This window comes from Callithrix jacchus, chromosome 10 (genome assembly GCF_049354715.1).
Source record: "Callithrix jacchus isolate 240 chromosome 10, calJac240_pri, whole genome shotgun sequence".
Classification (NCBI taxonomy): domain Eukaryota; kingdom Metazoa; phylum Chordata; class Mammalia; order Primates; family Cebidae; genus Callithrix; species Callithrix jacchus.
Genome location: NC_133511.1, coordinates 92,124,108 through 92,149,496, shown reverse-complemented (window position 1 = coordinate 92,149,496; position 25,389 = coordinate 92,124,108). Strand labels below are relative to the sequence as shown.

Genomic DNA, 25,389 nt, shown 5'->3' with positions numbered 1-25,389 from the left:
AGACATTTTGAGTCACAATCTTCTGGTTGTTGTGGAGGCTGATATTCTTACCCCTGATGTTTTATTGGTTTCTTGTCTTTTCCTGATCTGAGTTTATCAAGTTTATAAAACCCCCATTGTGTGTATTCACAATATCCTAATCCTCTTTTCTTATGTTTATTATTTATATTTCCCTGTCCTCTGCAGATTATAAAACATTGCTTTCAAAGTCTCAGTCAAAATTTTAGCTGAATCACTTTTATTTTTAACCACCGTTTCTATTCAAACTTTGGCACTAGGTTGTGGAGAAAAGCATTGAATAGGTGGATATGTGTTGCTCCACCACTATTGCACTGACATTAATTTCTCTAAAGTGGACTGTCTTTGTAACAGTTTAGAAGCCTTATTTTTCTAGATGTATTTCTTTAGAATTACCCTTAATAGATTGATTTTTTTTTTAGAATTAATCTTGATTTTTTTGTAAAAATACAAACCAGGTAGGCAAACACCATCAGCTTCAGATACGCATAAGCACGCTTACAAATTAACTTACAAACTAATACAAATTAAGACTCTAGCAGACCTTAATTTCTTGTCTGAAACTAAGGTCTAAGATGCACACAATTTACGAGCTTAATCTAGTACCTCTCACAGACTATCAAAGAAGCCATTACAGGCCGGACACATTGGTTCATGTCTGTAATCCCAGCACTTTGGGAGGCTGAGGCAGGCAGATCACTTGAGGTCAGGAATTTGAGACCAGCCTGGCCAACATGGCAAAACCCCATCTCTAAAAAAAATAAAAAAATAAATTAAAAAAAAAGCCAGATGTGGTGGTGCATGCCTGTAGTTTCAGCTACTTGTGAGGCCGAGGCAGGAGAATCGCTGGAACCCGGAAGGCAGAGGCAGAGGCTACAGTGAGCCAAGATCATGCCACTGCACTCCAGCCCAGGCAACAGAGTGAGGCTCTGTCTCAAACAAACAAACAAAAAACATTAGACAATAGCATGAGATAGTTTCTTATAATGTGGTAAATTTTGTGCACTAGACTATAAAAGCCGTTTTACAATGGGGAAGAAAGTGGGTAGAACTTGAGCCGGATATTAAAGAATCAATTTTTCTAGGGAAGAGATTATATTCTCTAAGGGAGAAAAGGCCTAAATAAAGACATAGCACCAGGAATGACTGTGCTCATACTATAAGAATTCTAGACTGCTTGCATTGAATGATGCATTTGGGGACTCAGTTTATTCAGGGGCTTGGAGTTGATGCAATAGAAGGAAACCATTGTGGTTTTAGATAAATAGATAGCTATGGATAATCACATTTATAGCATGGTTTAACATAGGTAATGATGGTAAACAGAGAAAACAGCTAGAATATATTAATAAAAGTTATGTGTGAGGTGACATAAATTAAGACTCCAGTAGGGGACAGCATGTGGGGTGGGAAGGAAAGTGAAAGATATTTTAAAGAAACAGCTGACATCACTTGTGAATGGATACAGAAAAGCTATTTTTCAATAGCACACTTCAGAGTGCCAAGATTTAGTGCCTCTCTCATCACAGAGCACGGGAGAGAGAGAGAGAGGAAGAAAGAGAGAGAGCACTGAGCTTACAGAAGTCCCTCACACCCACTTTAATTAGAGCAGCACCACTTATCAGTTTTATCTAATAAATTTATTGGATTTTTATGTAACTCAGATTTTTAAGTTGTTCTGTGTATTAATTTGGTTCTTCTAGTTGAAAAACAAAAACAAAAATAAAGGCAAAAACCTTCAGGTTAATTTCAGCTCCCTCGTCCTTCCTTATTCAACCTCTTCAAAAAGAGAAATTAATTCGAGAAATCCTGGGGTATTTCACAGAACTGAAAGAAGACCTGAAGCACTATTTTGAAGAAAAAACAAATCCCAGGCCTATTTCAGAGAATTAAGCAAATTGAAATTCATAAATTTTCTCCTACTTAAGTCGTTTTATTAAGGTGATTTCATCTAAGGAATCTCATCTTGGCTCTGCTCTCTTACAACTTTATTGTCCTAGCACAGAGAATCAAGCCCAATTGGATCCAGTTTACTACTTCAGTATACTCTTAGCATGCCTCAGTTTAAGCACACAACCTCTAGGCACTCCTGTCTCAAAGCTTATAAGTGGTACTGTTGGGTTTCAGCTAAGCAATCATACAGACCACCAATAGCTTCTCAATTTTGACTCCCAAAACTGGAAAAGAAAAGCAGCCAGGCACAAACATAAGAAGACAGGAGATGATATCAACAGTGACGATAGAGTAGGGAATTGATTTTAAATGTGTGGTTGGATTTTGGGTATGTGGCTATATGGTAAAATATCCAACCGACAAACATGAAGAATATTAACTTCCAGGAAGGCCAGGATTTGACATAAAAATTTGAATCACTGGCACAGGGGCAATAACAAAAACTCTGAAAGTAAATTTCCTTTTGTGAAGGAGAGGGTGACATAGAGAAGAATGAAAGGGAATCCTGGATAAATTGCCTCATCATCTATGTGCAGAGAAAGTACTTATGGTTTCCCTTACACATCCAGCCATGAAACAGGCTCCTAACTGCAAGGCTGTAAGTCAGAGATGTGACTGAGTCAAATCGTGGTTTGCTGAAATATCCTAGTCACCCAGCTGTTTTGTATCATGAGGACTCAGCGTGTAGCTTCTCCTTTACGCTCTCCCTCTGCATCCAAGCTAGTGCTTCCACATGAAGGTGTGCACTGTGATACTGACTCATGCACTCCTTTAAAGTTTGCCCAGCTACTTCTTTGTAAAGGCTCACTCCAGACAGGAGGTGATATAGGTATTACCATCTGACTTTTGGAAATAAAAAGAAATTCCATTATTCCATGAAATAATGTTTATAGTTTTCCTCATTTACTACACAGATGTCTTTTCGTTTTTTGCCTCTGAGCGTTTCATAAGCATCTTGGGGAGTAGAAGATGAGAGAACCCTCTCAGTGAGAACTACCGCTGTCGCCAGTAGCTTACAGCAGTTTTACAGAATCCTAGCTTAGCAAAATGCACATGCTTCAGAGACCACAGCGCACAATGTAATATTTGCAACCACAGTGAAACTGGCTCAAATAATTTATTTCAAAAAATTCCAGACCAGGGCCAAGATATAGAAAACTAGCTACATAATTTGTAAGTCCCCTTTAAATCTTCTCTCTGTAAAATTAATTTCCACTCTTTTTCCTACTTCTTGCAACAGCAGTTTCCTGGCACTGCTGACAAGTATTGCTCTTGAGAGTTCTACCCCTCAGAGCAACGGAAGGCTGTTTGCAAACTCTGGATTAACCTGCCAACTAACTGAATGTAAAGCCATCACTCAGGAAGATTCTAAACAATCTCCACTCTGTTTTTCAAGTGGATTATTCCAAGGGCCACAGCACGACTAGCCTAAGAGAAATCTGCTGTGGTTTGTGCAAAGGAGAGTGAAGCATGGGATTTGGGATGATACAATTCTGAAATCTAATGCAAGCTTTTTACACTGCCTTGGCCTCTTTACATTGCTATCCACTGTGACTGTACCATTAGCTTGCTGCATTGCTGACAGCTTATCATTCTTCTCATCTCAGCTTAACTGTCACATCCCTAGAGAGACTTTCTCTGAACAGTCCAGTGAAAAATTAACCCACTTCCCCTTTTCCCTCTGTTTACTATTGTCACAGTCTTGGGGTCATTTATTTCAAGCATTTTCTCCAACTATACGTATTTTGTTTATTTACTTTTTAGCTTCCCCTTTCCTCTAAAAGGCAAGTTATTGAGGGAAAAACCATAACCACATTTATTTTATGTTTGAGAAACAGAATATCACCATGATTCTTAAACATTTTTGGTCTCATCCCTTTATGCTCTTAAAAGTTATTAAGGAGCCCAAAGAGCTTTTATTTATGTAATTTTTATCTATTGCCATTTACTATCTTAATAACAAAAAATGAGAAATTTTAAAAACATGTTTATTAAATAATTTTAAAATAATAAGAATACATTATTACATGTTAAAATAAATAACATTTTTAATGAAAATAACTGTTTTCAAAATAAAAAAATTAGTGTGAGCAGTGCCATTGTTTTACTTTTTATAAATCTCTTTATTAGCTGGCTTATTATATATGCTTCTGAATTCAGTTTGTTGTGATAGATTATTTTGGTTGAAGAACAGTAAGAAAAGTCAAAATATTGCATGTACTCTTTTTTGATACAGCACTGAAAATTTGACAAGTGGTAATTTCTTAAAAGTTAGTTGCAAAGCAGACTCTGAAACCATAATTATGAACTTCTTACACTTGCATTATAACCCAAAGGTTTAGCACTTTCAAAGAATCATTTACTTGTGAGAAATTTTGTAATATGCATTGATCATTTAAAAAAACATTGGTTAACTGAATTATCCATATCTTTCAAATGCTGACACTTTTTATGCTATAATATCAAAAAGTTATATTTGTTAATGTCATCATTGATACCACAAGAAGAGTCTATTTTTTTTTTTTGGTTTGAGTCAGAGTCTTGCTCTGTTACCTAGGCTGGAGTGCAGTGGTGAAAACTTGGTTCACTGCAACCTCCGCCTCCCAGGTTCAAGTGATTCTACTGCCTCAGCCTTCCAATTAGCTTGGACTATAGGTGTGTGCCACCACACCTGGCTAATTTTTGTATTTTTAGTAGAGATAGGGTTTCATTATGTTGGCCAGGGTGGTCTCGAACTCCTGACCTCAACTGATCCACCCACTTCTGCCTCCCAAAGTGCTGGGATTACAGGTACAATCCACCATGCCTGGCTGAGAAGAGTCTTTATTAGGAATCTATCAAGTGTACAATGCTAAATATAAGTTTTCAAATATTCTAGTTTTTGCTTAAAAGCTCAAATTTTATGAATGGCCATAAATACTGTCATCTCAGGCTTACTTCATTGATTTTTGAGAAATTATCTACAAAATAGTCAAATGTGAGAATCCTTAATATGGCTCTCATTCTTTCTAATAAAAATGGTGTTCTATTTAAAGAAAAAAAAAAGGCTGGGCGTGGTGGCTCATGCCTGTAATCCTATTACTATGGAAGGCCAAGGTGGGTAAATTACTTGAGGTCAGGAGTTGGAGACCAGCCTGACTAACATGGTGAAGCTTCGCCTCTACCAAAAAATAAAAAAATTAGCTGGGCGTGGTGGTGTGCACCTGTAATCCTAGTTACTTGGGAGGTTGAGGCAGGAGAATTCTTTGAACCCAGGAGGCAAAGGTTTCAGTGAGCCAGGATCGTGCCATTGCACTCCAGCCTGGTGACAAAGTGAGACCTTGTCTCAAAAAAAAAAAAAAAAAGGCTAGTTCACCTCTCAATTCAAATAAGCACATCAATGCTTTTCCCTCAGACAATGATCATATTTCACAACCAATATAAATTCCTTATGTGTACTTTTTATTTCATCATACACAGAATACTGAAAAGACATATATGCAAGTGTTGAGATATTAATATGCTTAATAATTTTACTGCTTTGTCAAGTATAATATTAATGTCCTTGGCATTAAGAGTTTTATTGTTTTCTGAGTGTGTGAAGAACACAATACAGTACAGTTTGATGCCACTGCATTGATCTGTGCAATGGCTCCAGCAGTTTACCCACAAATATTTTGCTTCATGAGCACAAATGTTGCTATGAAAAAGGCAAATCATGCCTTAGTGTTTTTAGGAAAATAATGTTGGCCTCATGGATCTCATGGAAAGATCTCAAGAACACTCAGGAGTCTGCAGATGTCACTTTGAAGACCACTAAAGTAGTGGTTAGCAGAACATGACTATGGCTCTGAACTCTCTGGGTTTATACCTTTGCTCTATTCTTTGCCATTGTATCGACAGGCAGGTTGTTTCTATCTTTGCCTCAGCTTCCTCATCTCTACAAGTTTTAGCATGTTCAGTAAAATACTTCACGAATTGTGAGGTTGAAACAAAGTCAAACGTGGAAAAACTCTTTTAGTTTTAGTTTCTCTAGAAATATTTTTTCCTAATAATAGAATTTTTTACTTATGGGCTTTCAGTCACTTTTTGGTACCTGCTTCAATCTGTCTCTTGCTTTTCCTTCTCTTCATGCAAAATGCTCCATCTTATGTCTCAACCTCATCGGGCATGAATCTGAATAGCTACTCATATATGTCAATGACAAATTAACAACCAACACACAAGAGTTGAATTATGCCTGGTCTAGTAAAATTTGCAGAAGAGAAAATGTGCAACTTCGAACTAGAAAAGTACTCATAAAGGACAATGCAAACCCGAATTTCAGTAAGTTTACTAATCAGTGACATCTCACGTTTGATTTATATGAACAGCAGCTGAATTAGTTAGGACTGTTGTTTACTAGTGATCAAACTCAGTTAAGATTGTCTAAGGAGAAAAATCCTAGTTAAGTAGGAAGACATCAGATCACACATCTGAAGACAGATATTCACATTTTGTTATCATCAATCATCTGTTTCTCTCCACTTCTCAACTTTCTTCTTCTTGGTGTTGACCCATTTCTTAGGTTGCACTTGTAATGGTTAATGTCGTGCCAACTTGATTGAATTGAAGGTTGCAAAGTATTATTCCTGGATGCATTTGTGAGGGTGTTGCCAAAGGAGATTGACACTTGAGTCAGTGGGCTGGGAGAGGCAAATGCACCCTCAATCTAGGTAGGCACCATGTAATCAGCTACCAACATGGCTAGAATAAAGCATCAGAAGTTGGAACTACTAGGCCTGATGAGTCTTCTGGACTTCATCTTTCTCCCATGCTGGATGCTTCCTGTCCTTAAACATTAGACTCCAAGTTCTTCAGTTTTTGGACTCTTGGACCTACACCAATGATCTGCCAGGACTCCTAGGCCTTTGGCCACAGACTGAAGGCCGCACTGTGTACTGTTTCTAATTCTTTCATCTGAAATGCCTCAACTCTGTTTCATTATGCTGAACCTCCACCCTCTTCCAACTTAATTGGTATTTCCAGTTCTAAGTATCCTTAAAGTATGTTCAATTCCCATTTTCAACATGTGTTCAAAAACAAAAAAATCTAAGACCAAATTATATGTATAAGCAGAGCAGGTGACCATTTACAAGGCAGGCAATGACTTAGAGAATGAAAATGAGAGATCCTCTTGTCCTGAGCTTTCCTCCTCACCCACTTGTCAATTGTAAGAAATTTCCATTTAGAATAACTTTGCCATCAAATCAATAAATCTTCATTATGACATTGATTAGATGCAGATATTCATCTTGATAATGTAATTTATTGCAATTAGCAACCAAGAGCAGCAAGAATTTGTTAATCAGATGAACCTAGGAAGCAGAAAGATTTAAAATAAATGGAAGTAAGAACAGGACTAGAGCCTGTGGTACTACTCTCTAGGGATGGCAGGAGGTGGTAGCAATGGTAGGGAAACTGGGGGCTGAAGTATTTCTTCATTTATCTGTTTAGCTGGCATTCATGAAATACTTGTTTTGTACAAGTATTTGAGAAATTCTAGTTAAAGTACACATTTTAAAATGATAGACAAATGCAGGGCTCTCATGAAGTTCACAGTATGAGGACAATTGATATTAAGTGAGTAGTTTCAACAAAGTCTGCTATGTTTTATAATAAGCTTAATCCAGGTACTTTAGGGGAGTATAACTATTATACCTTACCTCCCTCACCCAAAAGATTCAGGTAAAGCTATATGAAAAATGTGCCTTTTAAGCTGAGACCTGCAGAAGGCCTAGATGTGCCCAAAAAAGAAAGGAGGGGAAAATCTTATAGTGAGAGGAAATACACAAACCTGGAGACTAAAAATAAAAATGAAGTCCCAGTGAAAGCATAGAGAGTGAGTGGATGCCGCATTTCCAGACGGATCTTTATTGCCCACAGACCAGGAGATTCCAGGTGTAGGAGCCCCACGGGCCGCCAGCATGACTGTTTGGGCCGGTGCGGCTGTTTGGACCAGGGCAACTGTTTTGGCCAACGCCGCAGTGCAGTGGCACTCCATACCAAATACACTGGTCTGGTTGCCCTGTTAAAGCACCAATTTGAGATTTGGGAAGGCAGATTAGCACATTCATTTGATTAAACGGGACTTAAACAGTAAGCCAGGCCAGGAGAGTCCCAGGCAGTGACATTGTTGCAGCTGGCACAGTGGGTCGCTGCACAGGAAATCACACAGATCCCAGTGGCCTTTCAGCAGGTGACTGGAACACCGGGGAGACAGTCAACCCTTCAACTTTAAAAAAAAAAAAAAAAGGGCTCTGAGGCAGGGAGCCAGGTGATCAGGCTCAGTGGGTCCCACCCCCACAAAAACAAACAAAACAGCAATTGGAAACCCTTGGGGTTGAGAGTTTCACAGCAAGCACACCTGAACCCAGGACGGTGCAGCTTGGTGGGGGAGGGGCGTCCACCATTACCTAGGCACTCCACCCCCATGGAGATACTCTGCCATTGCTGATGCAGCCTGCCATTGCCAAGGCAACCTGCCATAACAGAGAGAGTTCTAACCACACCCATATAAACAGGACTACACAGAAATACACAAGGCAGCAGGGCAGAGCCCACAGCAACAGGGCAGAGCCCACGGCAATAGGGTGGAGCCCACGGCAGCATGGCAGAGCCCAGAGCAGCCCAGCATAGCCTCTGCAAGCAGGCATTGACTAGACTGCCTCCTTGCTGGGCAGGAGAGTGTTATGGATACTCATAAATAAAGCCCTAACTCTCCAGAACAGAGCACCTGAGGAAAAAAAGGGGCTTTATAGGTTCTGCTGCAGCAGGCTTAAACGTACCTGCCTAGCAGCCCTGAATGAACAACAGAGCTCACAGCTCAGCACTTGAGCCTATAAAGTACAGACTGTCTCCTCAAGCAGCTCCCTGACCCCTGTCTCCAAAGAGTCACCACACAAAGGACTGATCAGACTGACATTTGGCGGGCATCATTCTGGGACAAAGATAGCAGAAGAAGAAACTGGTAGCACCCCTCACTGTTCCACAGCTGCTACAGGTGTTCCCCAGGCAAGCAGGGCCTGGAGTGGACTTCAGCAGTCCTACAGCAGAGGGGCTAGACTGTTAGAAGGAAAACTAAGAAACAGAAATAATTCATCATCAACAATCTGGACGTCCACTGAGAGACCCAATCGGAAAGTCAGCAACTATTCAGATGACAGGTGGATAAATCTGAGCAAAGGAAGAAACCAGAGCAAAAAGGAGGAAAACACCGGAAACTGGAATACCTCGCCAGCAAGGGAACAAAGCTGGATGGAGAATGAGTGCAAAGAAATAACAGAATCAGACTTCAGAAGGTGGGTAATGAGAAACTTCTGTGAGCTAAAAGAACACGTTCTAACTCAATGCAAAGAAACTAAGAACCTTTAAAAAAGATTTGAGGAAATGATAACAAAAATGGACAACTTAAAGAAGAATATGAGTGAATTGGTGGAGCTGAAAAACACAACAAGAGAACTTCGTGAAGCATGCACAAGTCTCAAAAGTCGAATTGACCAAGCAGAAGAAAAGATATCAGAAGTCAAAGATCAACTCAATGAAATAAAACAAGAAGACAAGATTAGAGATACAAGCACAAAAAGGAATGAACAAAGTCTCCAAGAAATGTGGGACTATGTGAAGAGACCTAATCTACATTTGACAGGTGTACCTGAATGTGACAAAGAGAATGAATCCAAGCTGGAAAATACTCTTCAGGATATTATCCAGGAAAATTTCCCCAACCTAGCAAGGCAGGCCAATATTCAAGTCCAGGAAATACAGAGAACACCACAAAGATACTCCACAAGAAGAGCAACCCCAAGGTACATAATCGTCAGATTCACCAGGGTTGAAATAAAGGAGAAAATGCTAAGGGCAGCCAGAGTGAGAGGTTGGGTCACCCACAAAGGGTAGCCCATCAGACTCACAGCAGATCTCTTGGCAGAAACCCTACAAGCCAGAAGAGAGTGGGGGCCAATATTCAACATTCTTAAAGAAAAGGACTTTCAACCCAGAATTTCATATCCAGCCAAACTGAGCTTTATAAGTGAAGGAAAAATAAAATCCTTTGTGAACAAGCAAGTACTCAGAGATTTTGTCACCACCAGGCCTGCTTTACCAGAGCTCCTGAAAGAGGCGCTACACACAGAAAGGAACAACCAGCACCAGCCATTCCAAAAACATACCAAATGCTAAAGAGCATCAACAAAATGAAGAATCTACATCAACTAATGGGCAAAACAGCCAGCTAGCATCAAAATGGCAGTATCAAATTCACACATAACAATATTAACCCTAAATGTAAATGGGCTAAATGCACCAATCAAAAGACACAGACTGGCAAATTGGATAAAAAGCCAAAACCCATCAGTGTGCTGTATCCAGGAAACCCATCTCACATGCAAGGATACACAAAGGCTCAAAATAAGGGGATGGAGGAAGATTTACCAAGCAAATGGAGAGCAAAAGAAAGCAGGAGTTGCAATTCTCGTCTCTGATAAAATAGACTTTAAGGTAGCAAAGATCAAAAGAGACAAAGAAAAACATTACATAATGGTAAAAGGATCGATACAACAAAAAGAGCTAATGATCCTAAATATATATGGACCCAATACAGGAGCACCTGTATATATATATATAAGGCAATATACATTAAGAATATAAGGCAAGTTCTTAATGACTTACAAAGAGACTTAGACTCCCACACAATAATAGTGGGAGACCTTAACACTCCACTGTCAATATTAGACAGATCAACCAGACAGAAAATTAACAAGGATTTCCAGGACTTGAACTCACACCTGGAACAAGCAAACCTGATAGACATTTACAGAACTCTCTACCCCAAATCCACAGAATATACAATCCTCTCAGCACCACATCACACCTACTCTAAAATTGACAACATAATTGGAAATAAATCACTCCTCAGCAAATGCAAAACAACTGAAATCATAACAGTCTCTCAGACCATAGTGCAATCAAGTTAGAACCCAGAATTCAGAAACCAACCCAGAACTGCACAGCTTCATGGAAACTGAACAACTGGCTCTTGAATGTTGACTGGGTAAACAATGAAATGAAGGCAGAAATAAAGAAGTTCTTCGAAACCAATGAGAACAAAGACAAAACATACCAGAATCTCTGAGACACATTTAAAGCAGTCTCTAGAGGAAAATATATAGCAACAAGTGCCCACATGAGAAGAGTGGAGAGATCCAAAATTGACACCCTATCATCAAAATTGAAAGAGCTAGAGGAGCAAGATCAAAAAAACTCAAAACCTAGAAGAAGACAAGAAATAACTAAGATCAGAGCAGAACTGAAGGACATAGAGACACGAAAAACCCTTCAAAACATCTATAAATTCAAGAGCTGGTTTTTTGAAAAGATCAACAAAATAGACAGACCACTAGCCAGATTAATAAAAAATAAAAGAGAGAATAAACAAATAGATGCAATAAAAAACGATAAAGGGGAAATCACCACAGATTCCACAGAAATTCAAACCATCATCAGAGAATATTACAAACAACTCTATGCACATAAACTAGTAAACCTGGAAGAAATGGATAAATTCCTGGACACTTATGTCCTCCCAAGCCTAAACCAGGAGGAAGCCAAAACTATGAATAGACCAATAACAAGGTCTGAAGTTGAGGCAGCAATTAAGAGCCTACCAAACAAAAAAAGCCCGGGTCCAGATGGGTTCACAGCCAAATTCTACCAGACACACAAAGAGGAACTGTTACCATTCCTTCTGAAACTATTCCAAGTAATCCAAAAAGAGGGAATCCTTCCCAAATCATTTTATGAGACCAACATCATCCTGATACCAAAACCCGGCAGAGACTCAACAAGAAAAGAAAACTTCAGGCCAATATCCATGATGAACATAGATGCAAAAATCTTCAATGAAATACTGGCAAGCCAATTGCAACAGCATATCAAAAAGCTTATCCACCATGATCAAGTAGGATTCATCCCGAGGATGCAAAGCTGGTTCAACATACACAAGTCTATAAACGTAATTCACCACATAAACAGAACCAAAAACAAAAACCACATGATTATTTCAACTGATGCAGAGAAGGCCTTTGACAAAATTCAACAGCCCTTTATGCTAAAAACCCTCAATAAACTCGGTACTGATGGAACATATCCTAAAATAATAAAAGCTATTTACAACAAACCAACAGCCAATATCATACTGAATGGGCAAAAATTGGAAGCATTCCCTTTGAAATCTGGCACTAGACAAGGATGTCCTCTCTCACCACTCCTATTCAATATAGTACTGGAAGTTCTAGCTAGAGCCATGAGGCAAGAAAAAGAAATAAAGGGCATTCAAATAGGAAAGGAAATTGTCTTTATTTGCTGACGACATGATAGTATATCTAGAAGACCCCATTGTCTAAGCCCAAAACCTCCTGAAACTGGTAAGCAACTTCAGCAAAGTCTCAGGATACAAAATCAATGTGCAAAAATCACAAGCATTCCTATACACCAATAAGAGACTGAAAGAGAGCCAAATCAAGAACGAACTGACATTCACAATTGCTACAAAGAGAATAAAATACCTAGAAATACAACTAACAAGGAATGTAAAGGACCTCTTCAAGGAGAACTACAAACCACTGCTCAATGAAATAAGAGAGGACACAAACAGATGGAGAAATATTCCATGGTCATGGTTAGGAAGAATCAATATTGTGAAAATGGCCATACTTCCCAAAGTAATTTACAGACTCAATGCTATCCCCATCAAGCTACCAATGACTTTCGTCACAGAACTGGAAAAACTATCTTAACCTTCATATGGAACCAAAAGAGAGCCCACGTAGCCAAGTCAATTCTAAGCAAAAAGAACACAGCAGGAAGCATCACACTACTGGACTTCAAACTATACTACAAGGCTACAGAAAGCAAAACAGCATGGTACTGGTACCAAAACAGAGATATAGACCCATGGAACAGAACAGAGGCCTCAGAGGAAACACAACATATCTACAACGATCTGATCTTTGACAAACCTGACAAAAACAAGCAATGGGGAAAGGATTCCCTGTTTAATAAATGGTGTTGGGAAAACTGGCTAGCCATGTACAGAAAGCAGAAACTGGACCCCTTCCTGACACCTTACACTACAGTTAACTCCAGATGGATTAAAGACTTAAACATAAGACCTGGCACCATAAAAACCCTAGAAGAAAATCTAGGCAAAACCATTCAGGACATAGGAGTAGGCAAGGACTTCATGACAAAAACACCAAAAGTATGGGCAACAAAGCCAAAATAGACAAACGGGACCTAATCAAACTCCACAGCTTCTGCACGGCAAAAGAAACAGTCATTAGAGTGAATCGGCAACCAACAGAATGAGGAAAAATTTTTGCAGTCTACCCATCTGACAAAGGGCTGATATCCAGAATTTACAAAGAACTAAAACAGATTTACAAGAAAAAAACAAACAAGCCCATTCAAAAATGGGCAAAGGATATGAACAGACACTTTACAAAAGAAGACATATATGAGGCCAACAATCATATGAAAAAATGCTCATCATCACTGGTCATTAGAGAAATGCAAATCAAAACTACATTGAGATACCATCTCACGCCTATTAGAATGGAGATCATTAAAAAATCTGGAGACAACAGCTACTGGAGAGGATGTGGAGAAATAGGAACACTTTTACACTGCTGGTGGGAGTGTAAATTAGTTTAACCATTATGGAAGACAGTGTGGCAAATCCTCAAGGACCTAGAAATAGAAATTCTATTTGACCCAGCAATCCCATTACTGGGTATATATCCAAAGGATTATAAATCATTCTACTATAAGGACACATGCGCATGAATGTTCATTGCAGCACTGTTTACAATAGCAAAGACGTGGAATCAACTCAAATGCCCATCAACGATAGACTGGACTGGGAAAATGTGGCACATATACACCATGGAATATTATGCAGCAATCAAAAATGGTGAGTTCGTGTCGTTTGTAGGGACATGGATGAATCTGGAGAACATCATTCTCAGCAAACTGACACAAGAACAGAAAATGAAATACCGCATGTTCTCACTCATAGGCGGGTGATGAACAATGAGAACACATGGACACAGGGAGGGAAGCACTACACACTGGGGTCTATTGCGGGGAATAGGGGAGGGACAGCAGGGGGGGAGCTGGGGAGGGATAGCATGGGGAGAAATGCCAGATGAGGGTGAAGGGGAGGATGGCAGCAAATCACACTGCCACGTGTGTACCTATGCAACTATCTTGCATGTTCTACACATGTACCCCAAAACCTAAAATGCAACTAAAAAAAAAACAAAAATGAAAGAATGCATGACATAGTTAAGTAAATAAATAAAAATTTGTATCTTTGAAATATAGAATACATGAAAAAATAACTAGAGATAATGCCAGGGAAATAGGCAAGAATCAAACTCCTGTGAAACTGGATAAGGAGTAGGAAAGGGAACATACGAGCCTGGCTATGGAGCTTGTACTTTATCCTGAATTAATGGAGGGTTATTCCAAGATTTTAAGCAGAACAGTGGTATAATTATATTTGCTTTTATCAAGGTCATTCTGGTTGTAGTACATTGGAAGGGCACAAGAATGAAAGCAGATAGATGATTAAAGAAATTAATTACTGCAGGATTCCAGTGAGAGGAGATATTTGTAAGAGCTAATATATCAGTGATGATGATAATGATGATGATAGTGGTGATGATCATGACTATGATGATGCCTATATTGACAATGGTGGTGGTGGTAACAATGGTGCTGTCTTTAGGCACTATCAGGCTTATTTGCCTCCATGTCTCTATAGCTGCACTGTTGAATCTTGTAGCCAGTAGCCAATGTGGCTAAAGAGCACTTCCAATGTGTATAGTGAAACTGTGTTCAACTTAAACAAATGAAATAAAACTAAACATTTTGTACCTCAACTGCACTAATCACATTGCAAGTGCTCTTGAGCCACATACGCCTATTGGCTCTCAGATTGTGCAGGTATGAAACATTTCCATCCATGTAGAATGTTCTGTTGGACAGCCTTGCTCTATTATTTTTCTCTCATCACATCTACACAGCTGCTTAACTTCCAGCTGTATTTGTACCCAACCCTAGATTTTAGGCTTAGTCTTTTCTTTAGAAGGGGAATTAAAGGGTAATACAATACTTGAAATGCAGTAGGGATATTTTAATGCCCTAATAATGTCAAATTTAATTTAATGATATTTGCTTTGACTTTCTCTTATGTGACTTCCAGATTTCCTCAAATTATCTCTTAGTTATTTCAGGGATTCCCTAGAGGACTTTTCACATGTATACTAAGTATACCATTGATAGTTAGTAAATAATTTATTCTACTTTTTTCCTCTTTTCTGATGTATTCTCTTATCAATTTTCTTATCCATGTAAGTCCATCAAAGAATCTCACTGGCGTCTCTACCTCTGACCATTACCACAAAATCCCTGCTGTCTATCTGGTCTCCTAGTACTCCTAAAAATACCAACATTGGCTTGGAGCAGTAGCTCATGAGGTCAGGAGTTTGAGACAGTCTGGCCAATATGGTGAAACCCTGTCTTTCCTAAAAATACAGAAATTAGCCGGGTGTGGTGGCATGTGCTTGTAATCCCTGCTACTTGGGAGGCTGAGGCAGGAGAATTGCTTGAACCTTGAAGGTGGAGGTTGCAGTAAGCCAAGATCACATCACTGCACTCTAGCCTGGGCAACAGATTGAGACTCTGACTCGGGAAAAAAAAATTGTCAACATCAAGGCACTAATGAAACACTGTTCCCTCTGTCATCCTCACCAGGTCCGAACTACCCTGTGTTCTGCCCAGAAGAGAGAGAGTGGGTGTACATTTTCTTCATTCAGTACTACATAATTTTATGAGAGCACAGAAGCAGCACTGCTTGGCCCTCATATTTCACAGAGTCAACCATATAAACAGTTTTTGAGGATGTGTGGGTAGAGGAAACTGGAGGGATTCATTGATGTCTGGTTAAGGAGGGCACCAAGGTCATAGAAAAACAATGTCAAAGTGAGATTGAGGTTGAGTGGAGTTGAAAACAGCGTGTGATGGATTGTGTGGACTGAGTTAGTATAAGTGGCTTGGGTCTGAGTCTGTGAAAAGCAAGAGAGCGGAGGGCTTACTTTAGTGAAGTTAAGTTTTTCTACATTGGCTTCAGGAATACAGTACCTTCTATTTTTTAATTAATGATGTTTCAATAGGGTTATAATTTTAAAAAACTTGGAACACACATTCATAGAGAACACACTGGACTCTTGGCACATGAAATGAGGAAAGATGTCACATGTAATTTGAAAAAAATTACTGAATGTTGCTTTGTACCTTCCTCCCATTCGTAGCAACACTTTATTAGTGTAGCCTACATGGTCCATTGGCTGGCATATGGTTAAAGGAACTGCACTGGTGAACATTAATGAAATTCAGTCACTAAGTAGTAGTCAGTTTCCAAAATGGCCTCCACGATATTCGCCTCCTGGTATTTATGTCAATGTATAGTCTTCTCCCAAAATGAATGATAGCCGGTCTATGTGACTGTAGGAGCCAAGGAAAAACTTCCTCTTTGCCCTCTGAAGATTTACTGAAAATTCAAATTACAAAAGGCAGCTTAAATTGAGAAAATGCATATAAAATGTACTAATGTGTGTGTGAGAAGAATCACAGAGTGATTACCCCATCCCTAATGGGGTGCAGAAGATTATATACCAACTTGAGGTTACAGATAGAATGGTGGCTTAAAGCATGGTCAAAATCGGTTTACGGTGGTAAATCAGGTTTTAGTGGCCAAACAGATTATGAGAGGTAGAGAAGAGGAGGCTTGGCTAGCAAAGGTGTTCTTGTTATGTAGAGTAAACCTCACAGGTAGCAACCCTTAGAGAGAATAGATGATAAACGTCTCTTTCAGATGTATATAAGTATCAGATTTACAGTTAATTTTTTTCTAGATATGGACGAGGGGAGGCTGCATCAATGCAGCGTCTCATTAGATGCAAATCTCCCCAACAAAAACCAGCTTTGCATGTTACTTCTGTTTGCTGCAGCCATCTCAAAATATGTCAAAGAAATATATTTTGGGGTAAGGCATTTTTATTTTCTTTATGACTAATAAAGTATGATGGAGGTGACAATGTATGACTCACAAGACTAGGTCATAAAGGCATTGCAACATCCTCTGTGCAATCATGGATCTGCTCTGGGAGAAGCCACTGCCATGCCACGAGGATGCTCAAGTAGTCCTGTGGAGAGGCCTTTTGGAAGCTACAGCTTCCCACCAAAACTAATTCTAACTTGTAAGCCCCCAAATGAGTAGCCTTGGAAGTAGATTCCCCAGCCTCAGTCAAGTCTTTAGGTAACTGCAGCCCTGGCCAATAGATGATTGCAACTTCAGGAGATACCTTATACCGGACTGTGGCAGGCCAGGTCTCTAACACAGGCATCCATACAGTTCCAGTAATGACTGAGTGCTTAAGTTAAATATTAAAAGATGAAAGAGCCAGCGCCCTTATACAAAGGCTGAAATGTAACAAAAGCCCACCAAGGGTTTTGCCTAGGCCTTTCCTGGGCATTAAAGCAACACAAAATAATGAAGAAATTCTTAACAGGACCCATTTAGGATAAACAAGTTTTATTGGGGGTCTGATGAAGCTCCCCAGGCCTCCATAAACAAGTTTATTTGGGGTCTGAAGGAACTTTTCAATCCTCTGTAATTTAGCAGGAGAAAGGATAAAGGTAGTCACTCTTGTTTATATGCTAAACAAGGGGTGAATTATTCATGAGATTTCCAGGAAAGGAGTGAGAAATTCCTGGAACTGAGTGTTCCTCCCCTTTCAGAGCATATAAGGTAACATACTGACATTGCCATGTCATCCGTAAACTGCCATGACACTGGTGGGAGTGCCTTTTACCATGCTAATGCAAGTGTGTTAGGAGCAGTGAAGCTGACTACAAGTGATTTTCATTGCCATCTTGGTTTTGGTGGGTTTTGGCCCGCTTCTTTACCACATCTTTTTATCAGCAAGGTCTTTGTGACCTGTACCTTTTGCCGACCTCCTGTCCCATCCTGTGACTTAGAATGCCTACCCTCCTGGGAGTGCAGCCCAGTAGGTCTCAGCCTTATTTTACCTAGCCCTTATTGAAGATGGAGTCACTCTGCTTCAAACAACTCTAACACATTTCCTCCCTCTGTTTTACAAGGGAACACTTAATCTTAAAAATTGTAGAGGGACGAAGATCCATCTTCTGTAACTTCTTCTGGCTGAATAGGGGTGATGATATTCTTGCCTAACTCTTAGGGCTTCTTCTATTTGGGGTAGAGAGGAGCTCAGTTAGAAAGCACCAGTATGGTAAGAGTTATTAGTAACTCTGAGTTCTAACAAAAGGTGACATCTGAAAGACTAACAAGTGTTCAATTTAAGAAAACATTCAGTAAGCTAATACTGCATTCCCACACGAAGAGTACAACAGCAATATATTCTATAATGGTAAAGCAAAATAAGTAAAACTATTCCAAGTAAACTAAATAAGAAGGCTTTCCATGAACTGGACAATTGCTGGAACCAAGCTGATGTGGGTTGCTAGCTAATTCCAGTATGTGCCCAGAATTAGAATATTGGTCCCTATTTTTACATTACCCATCCCTCTTGCATCTTCTGAGCAGAGATCATTGGTTGGTTCATCAGAAATAAGCAGGGTTGGTCTAAATTGCAGGAAAAAACTAAAAAACAATTGATAAAACTAGAATCTAATGACAGGTGTACCACAGTTCTTAAAACATATTGTTTTCTCTTTCCAATCTTCCATTTTTACTAAAGACCAATGATAGTAAGAATGATTTTGCTTTAGTATACTTGGCCTGATTATGTATATAATGTGCAGCAAGAATGATTATTTTTCACAAAAGCTTTTTAAATTGGCTTTGATGGAACTCTGTTTCAGAGAAGAAATCTCAGATAAGAATTTTTTAACGCTGAGCCCAGTCATGGGTTTTTATCCTCAAATCTCTGAGTTGGGTAAATTTCTCTCCTATTGAGGTCCCAGATAACTTGGGACTCTTGGGCCTGTCAAAAAGTGACATTTTTTACTTACACATACACAGTAACTGTGTAAATGAGGGGTGAGGCCAGTTTTCCCAAGAGGATTTTATTGACTTTACAAGTCAAGTTTGATTTCTTACAGGAAAGCACATCATTCTAATCAAAGACTTAGTAAAATAACCAGTTTCTCCAATTGTGTCCTGTTACAAAAAAACAAAAAAAGATTATTCTTGCACTTATGCAAATAACTATATTGCCATAAGTTAAGAACAGTCACAAATAGTTTTCAAATTTTGGAGAAATTAGATAAATATGCTCTAAATTTCATTCATAGGAGATATTTGCTTTACTCAATTGTTAAAAGCTGTCTATAGCTCAAAAGAAAAGTTTCCTTGACTCCAAAAACCAAAAAAAAGCACCATTTTAAGCAAAGCATCAAAAAAGATTACTTCAGTCTTCTACTAGTTCAGTTCATGGAGTTAACACCTGTTCTGCTTCATATACATGAACATTTCAGCTCTTCATGAGAGTGCTGACAGTTTTCCCTCTATTCTAACGTCACAATCACCAAAGCTGTCAGTAACTTGCATTCCAGAGCACCTGTTGAAGTCCTATAGATGATTATCGAACACATTTTAAAGAGAATCCAAACAAGACAATTGTCTGTGAATGACAAAATGTCTTAGGACAGCCACAGTCAAAAACACAATTGACAAAGAAAGTCGATTACCTCTATGTCATACAGTAATTTTGCCTAACAAGTATAACTATTAGTAACATATGCTAAGTCATACCAGAATTATACAAGTTTCCCATTAATTTGGAACACATACCAATAACATTTATACAAATACAGTGTAAAGAAAGCCAAACATCATTTCATACTTGATGTTTCCTGTATGATTTTTAAACCAAATAAGCCAAATTTTGCCCTTTGCTTTAGTGTACTATTAATGTCAACCTCAATTCTTCATAGAAACTTGTAGGTAAATCTACTCAATTTTAATCAGTTTGACCATAGATAAGATTCTTATAAGCCTTTTATCACTATTATAACTTTTTTTTTGGTTAAAGAGCAGGTTAGTGCTCTAAGAAAAATGTGTTGTTCTTTTATTCCAATGTTCAATTTATGGAAAAACTGAATAATATTCCTTTAACTTTAGCCATTATGTTCACACACAGAATTTGTTTTACAAGATATATTTTCACAAACCTTCCACAACTTGTTCAAACCTTCAGCTTTTCCTTATCTAATTTAAAACAATCCTATAACCCTCTAAACCAGGCCAAAAAATTAACATTTCCATGCCTTCTTAGACTCTTTGACCAAAAACACGTTTCACTATGCTTTACATACCTTGCATGTAAAACTGTTTTAGTTTCCCAAAGTTTACTTAAGTCATATACACTAAACAGCATTACCCTTTTTACTTTTCTCACAAATTATCTGAGTTAAGCACTTATTATTTTTAAGCCAATTAAGTGGAGCACTTTTATATACAGACGTCACACACACAACATATGTAAATACACAGACAGGCAGCAGATTCAGTAGTTGTAAGGTTTTTCAGTTGACAGTTTTTAAGGCTCTCTTTAAAGCATGTAGTTTCTATGGCTTAATTAGCAGGCACAACTGGAAGGCAAAACAAATCCCCAAAAGTTAACAGTCCCATTTTCACACCAGATTTTAGATCCCCAAAAGTGAAACACTATGGAACAAGAAAGTGCAATGATTTTACTGTGTGCTTTATTACAAAGCAACCCAAAGCCAATTAGCCCATTCCCCACAGGAGTCTTATCTCTCAGTGGGGCAGGTGGGTGCTGGTGGTGGGGATATCTTTATACTTTGCAGGTGGCCAAGAGCATGCTTCTCCGATCCAAACATTCAAAGAGCCGAGTGTCCTCCCATAACTGCCATTAGTTATCTCCAAAACTATATTTTCTACCTAATTAGTACACACCAAATCTCTCTTATAATGCAAAGTAATTGCTAATATTCACAAAAGTCAAAACCATCAGATGTTGCAATGCACAACAGAACAGAATCTTAGATTTTTAGATGGATCTATGCAGTTCCACTTCCTAGGGTTTCATGAGGAAAGCAGAGGTTTTCTCCAAAATGGGTTTGTGGCATTTCCTCTATTTTTCCCCCAAAGTCCCAGACTGTTAATATTCACTTTTAACCAGACTCTAGCCAGACTAAACAGTCAAGTCAATTATTTCTGGCTTTTGAACTTTACTAAAGGTAACCTCTAAGGTGCTCAGTGAAAGGAAAGTTCAAGACAGTTTTGGAGGGGAAAGAATTAACAAATAGCAAAGATCATGCAGATATCAAATCAGGAAAGACTCATCCCCTAAGCCAGGAATTGAATTAGAAACCGAGGCCACAAAGTCTTAGCCACTAATTGATGACACAGGGCAGTTCCCATTGCTCTTCCCAGAAGGCACCTAGAGCAGCCAATTTTGACCTTGCAAATGCTTTTAACTGCTCAAGATAATGTTAGAGACAACTATGACAGGAACTCCAAAATTCTTGTCCGCTGGATGGTGAAAATCAAGAGAAAGTACTACCCCATGGTTACAAGGTCAAGTTCCCAAGGGCATAAAAGGAGGGAAATTTCATCCAGGTTTTTTGTTTCAGGGATGTGCAGCAAATTTGCAACTGACTAGTTTGCCAGGCTTTCTTGAACTGTGGGCTTATGGAGTCCTAGACCCACATTCTTTGCTAAGGTACCCTTCTCCATTGTAGAATAACACAGAAAGAGCTCAGGGAGGTCTGGGAAAGACCCATCCATGACAGTGATTCTGAATGAAAATTTCAGGTGGCTGCTTTTTGGTAAGGAAGAAATCATTTCCCCACAGTCCCATCAGCTCTTGTGTCCCTCTCTTGGAAGGAAAAAGCTCTCCATGTCCCATGATCCTGTGTATGCCTAACCCTGTAATTCACAGCCATCAGCAAAGAGTGCAAGGCATATTAGTTCAAAGAGAATAGCTGTGAAGGGCTATTAACATCCCTTAGCTGTGAAGGACTTTGCTGAGAGGGGCCTGTAACCCTCCTAAGTCTTAGGAAGAACTCTCACCTTCTTAAGTTGGACCTTGAACCTAAGTTCAATCAAAAGTCCTTGCCTTTTATTAAGAGGAGCCTTCAACTCTCTCTATCTGGTAACAATTGGACCAAATAGACATTCTAAATTATTAGAGATCCGTTAAGGAGGGTATAAAACAAATACCATCAAGGGATGAGTTTGTATTAAAAAAAATCATTCTTTTAAATTTTACATGAACTGTTTGCCCACATAAGGTCACAAAAAGTCTTTAAAATAATAAGAAAGAAAAAAGATATTCTTTACAGATAGAAATATATTTATCAGAGGTTTGATGACAATATTATTATATTCACTATGTCTATACATACAAAGAAACAGAATCAGTTAAGGAATAAGTTATTTGAGAGAAGTCACATAAAAATAGTATAGTGAAATAGAAAACAAATATATATATATATTTTATATGTACATATATTATGACAAAAAATAAAGTTCTTTATACCCATTTAGGTTCAAATGTTTATCATTTCGGTATTCTTGGATTACAGGCTACAACATGTAGCCCTGGTGGTTCTTAATAAAAATAATAATAATTTATTGGAAAGATGGATGACTCCTTTCATAAAATATAAGAAACTTGGAGAACCTGCCTCAAAAGAGATAGAAACAAGTCCAGTCTAGTAATCTAGATAACCAGAGAGTCTGACACTTTTAAAGGTCTGAAAGACACATTTACCATCTATTCTCTCTGAGGGCTGCTACCTGTGAGGTTTCATTCATACATCAAGACCACCTTTGCTAGCCAAGCCTCTCCCTCCCTCCCATACCTGTTTTACCATGATCCAAGTCCCTATTCCTTCTGTCCGTTCAAGATGTTATAAAAGCATCATCTATTCTGCTTTTCTTTAAGTTTTTATATTTTATGTGACTCCTATGCACACATGTACACATAATAAAATATGTATGCCTTTTTCCTGTTAGTCTATTATTAATTTGTTTTATACATTAAAATTATCAAACCTTCAGAGGAAAAAATTAAATTTCCCTATTCCCTGATTTATTTTAAGGTATAGTTTTCCAAATAAAATTTAAGTTACTATTGTTACCAGTAAGAGGGAGAATATATGCTTGACACTATAAGATAGCAAATATTACCCACCAAAAGCCAGTTGTGCGAGCACAAAATAGCAAATATGTAGAGTATATGTGAGAAGAAGATTCAAGATTTTAGATACCATTAGGTACCAAAATGAGAAGAGTTTTTAATATATATAAAACATATTTATATAGAAAGAGATGTGTATATATGTACACACACACACACAGACACTCCACAAACATTAATTGTATTAATCAGACCACATTAGGAAAATTGGTCTTCGTTTCTTGAAATTAGCATAGACAATTCCAGTATGTTTATAAACACACCTTCACTCATAAACCGCACCCCCCCACATACCCACATATACTTCTAATTGATATGGTTCACTTCACCAGCTTGGAGCATATGTAAGTTCTTAAAATATACTATTTAAATAAATTGCTCAAGCCCTCATTTGTCTAACTTGGCAGCGTGTTTTGTTTCTCTTGCTTTCTACCTTCTAGTTTCTGAAAACCTTCAGAGCTTTCTCAGCTCAAAGGGCCCCATTACATCTGGGTTCCAAACATGAGGCAACGAGAAATCTAAGAACTAGAGTGATTTCTTGGCTAGTTTTAGAATGCCATCACTTCCATCATTTCTAATTAAGTTACTAATTAAATTACAGTAAAAATTGACATTTAAAGTTGTGGTACATGACGTTTAAAGTAGTGGTACAATAAAAATTGACGTTCCATCATTTCTAATTAAGTTATAATAAAAATTGACGTTTAAAGTTGTGGTACATGCTTGCCACTGCTGTGGCTACCCTCTTGCTGTTCCAGATCTTTCCAGAAGCTATGTGTGCTGCTCCCAAAGCTGCTGAATACCTGCATGTAAGTAAAGGGAGCATGGCCAGGACTGTGCAGATATTAAACAATATTTTTTTTTTCCTGAGTACATATTACATCTACATTTCCTAGCTTTTTGGAGTTAGTTTGAGACTCTATAAACAGATTCTGACCAATGCAAATGAGAGGAAGTAATGAGTGCAAATTTCAGGCCTGACTATACTATCCTGACTAATTGCCTGTGTTATTTTTTTCCTTTCCATGCAGATGTGGAGGTTATACATTAAAGATGATGACATCACAAGACGGAAGGAGCCTGGATCCCTGAGTGATAAATTGGAGGAGAGCTGCACAGGGGAGCTCTCTAGGAAAGCTGTCCATCAGGCTGTCCATATGATACATAAGTCTTTATCCTGTTAAGCCACAGAAGTTTGAGGTAATTGTTACTATAGCATAATCTATGACTAAAACAGAAAGCTCCTTCGAGGATTACAACTCTCCAAGAATATATTCACACCCTTAGTCATTAATTCCAAAGCATAATCTTTTTAGTATACTGGCTTAGTTAGTCATGGACTATGTAAAAGTCGGTTTGTTTCTCCAGCCATTTAAGAGTCCAGGCCAATAATCCAGATGTCTATTAGTCTCATACTAGTTTTACTTTGCAGCCTTCAGCATGCTTTCCAGTTGTCACACCTCAGCTGGAAGTGTCTCAACTCATCAGAGAGGGTCTAATAAAATTATACCTCAAAATGATAGTATTTCATGTTTCTATTTCTTTCTTCCCGGGGGTTCATTGATGGCTATGCAAATTTATCTAAGACATCTCCAGAGATGAACTCTGTATATCAAGGGGTTTTGTCGGGCCGCCTAGGTTAGTAATTGAAAAACTGTATTACCATTTTAAAAAAGTTTTTAAGTTTGTAAATGAACAAGGAGAAGAAAAAAGCAGAGGTGGAGGAGGAGCAGCAGAAACAAAGACCTCATGTGGCCCCCAAAGACTTAAACCTTTACTTCCTGGCACTTTACAGTAAAAATTTGCTGACCTCTGCTTTAGAGCAATGGGTGAGAACAAACCTTAATTGGCATAATTATGAGGACACAGTTAAGTGATACTTCGTAGAAAAAGAAAATTTACTCCAAGGTGATTTTTGGTGCCCATTTGTAGAAATAGGCATACATGGAATTGCTTTTTAAGCTTAGCCTCACTTAAGTATCTTGCTCAAATTTAGCAGTGTATGTATGAAAGAGAATAATTTTGGAAAGTTGTATGCCAAAATATCAAAAGCATCCCTTTTTGCATAGAAATTCTTCATAGATCATTTAAAAATACTTACTGCTGACTATAGTTTTCTGAT

General features: G+C 38.4%; 1 long non-coding RNA gene across 2 annotated transcripts in view; it reads left to right on the top strand.

Moving 5' to 3' along the window:
- LOC118145471 (uncharacterized) overlaps nucleotides 1-24,766 on the top strand; it is a 94,952-nt gene extending 70,186 nt beyond the window's left edge. For both annotated transcript variants that reach the window (XR_013522783.1, XR_004730571.3), the window contains one exon: nucleotides 24,299-24,766. This is a non-coding gene — a long non-coding RNA (uncharacterized LOC118145471). The remainder of the gene's footprint in view (nucleotides 1-24,298) is intronic.
- Nucleotides 24,767-25,389: the final 623 nt, after the last annotated feature.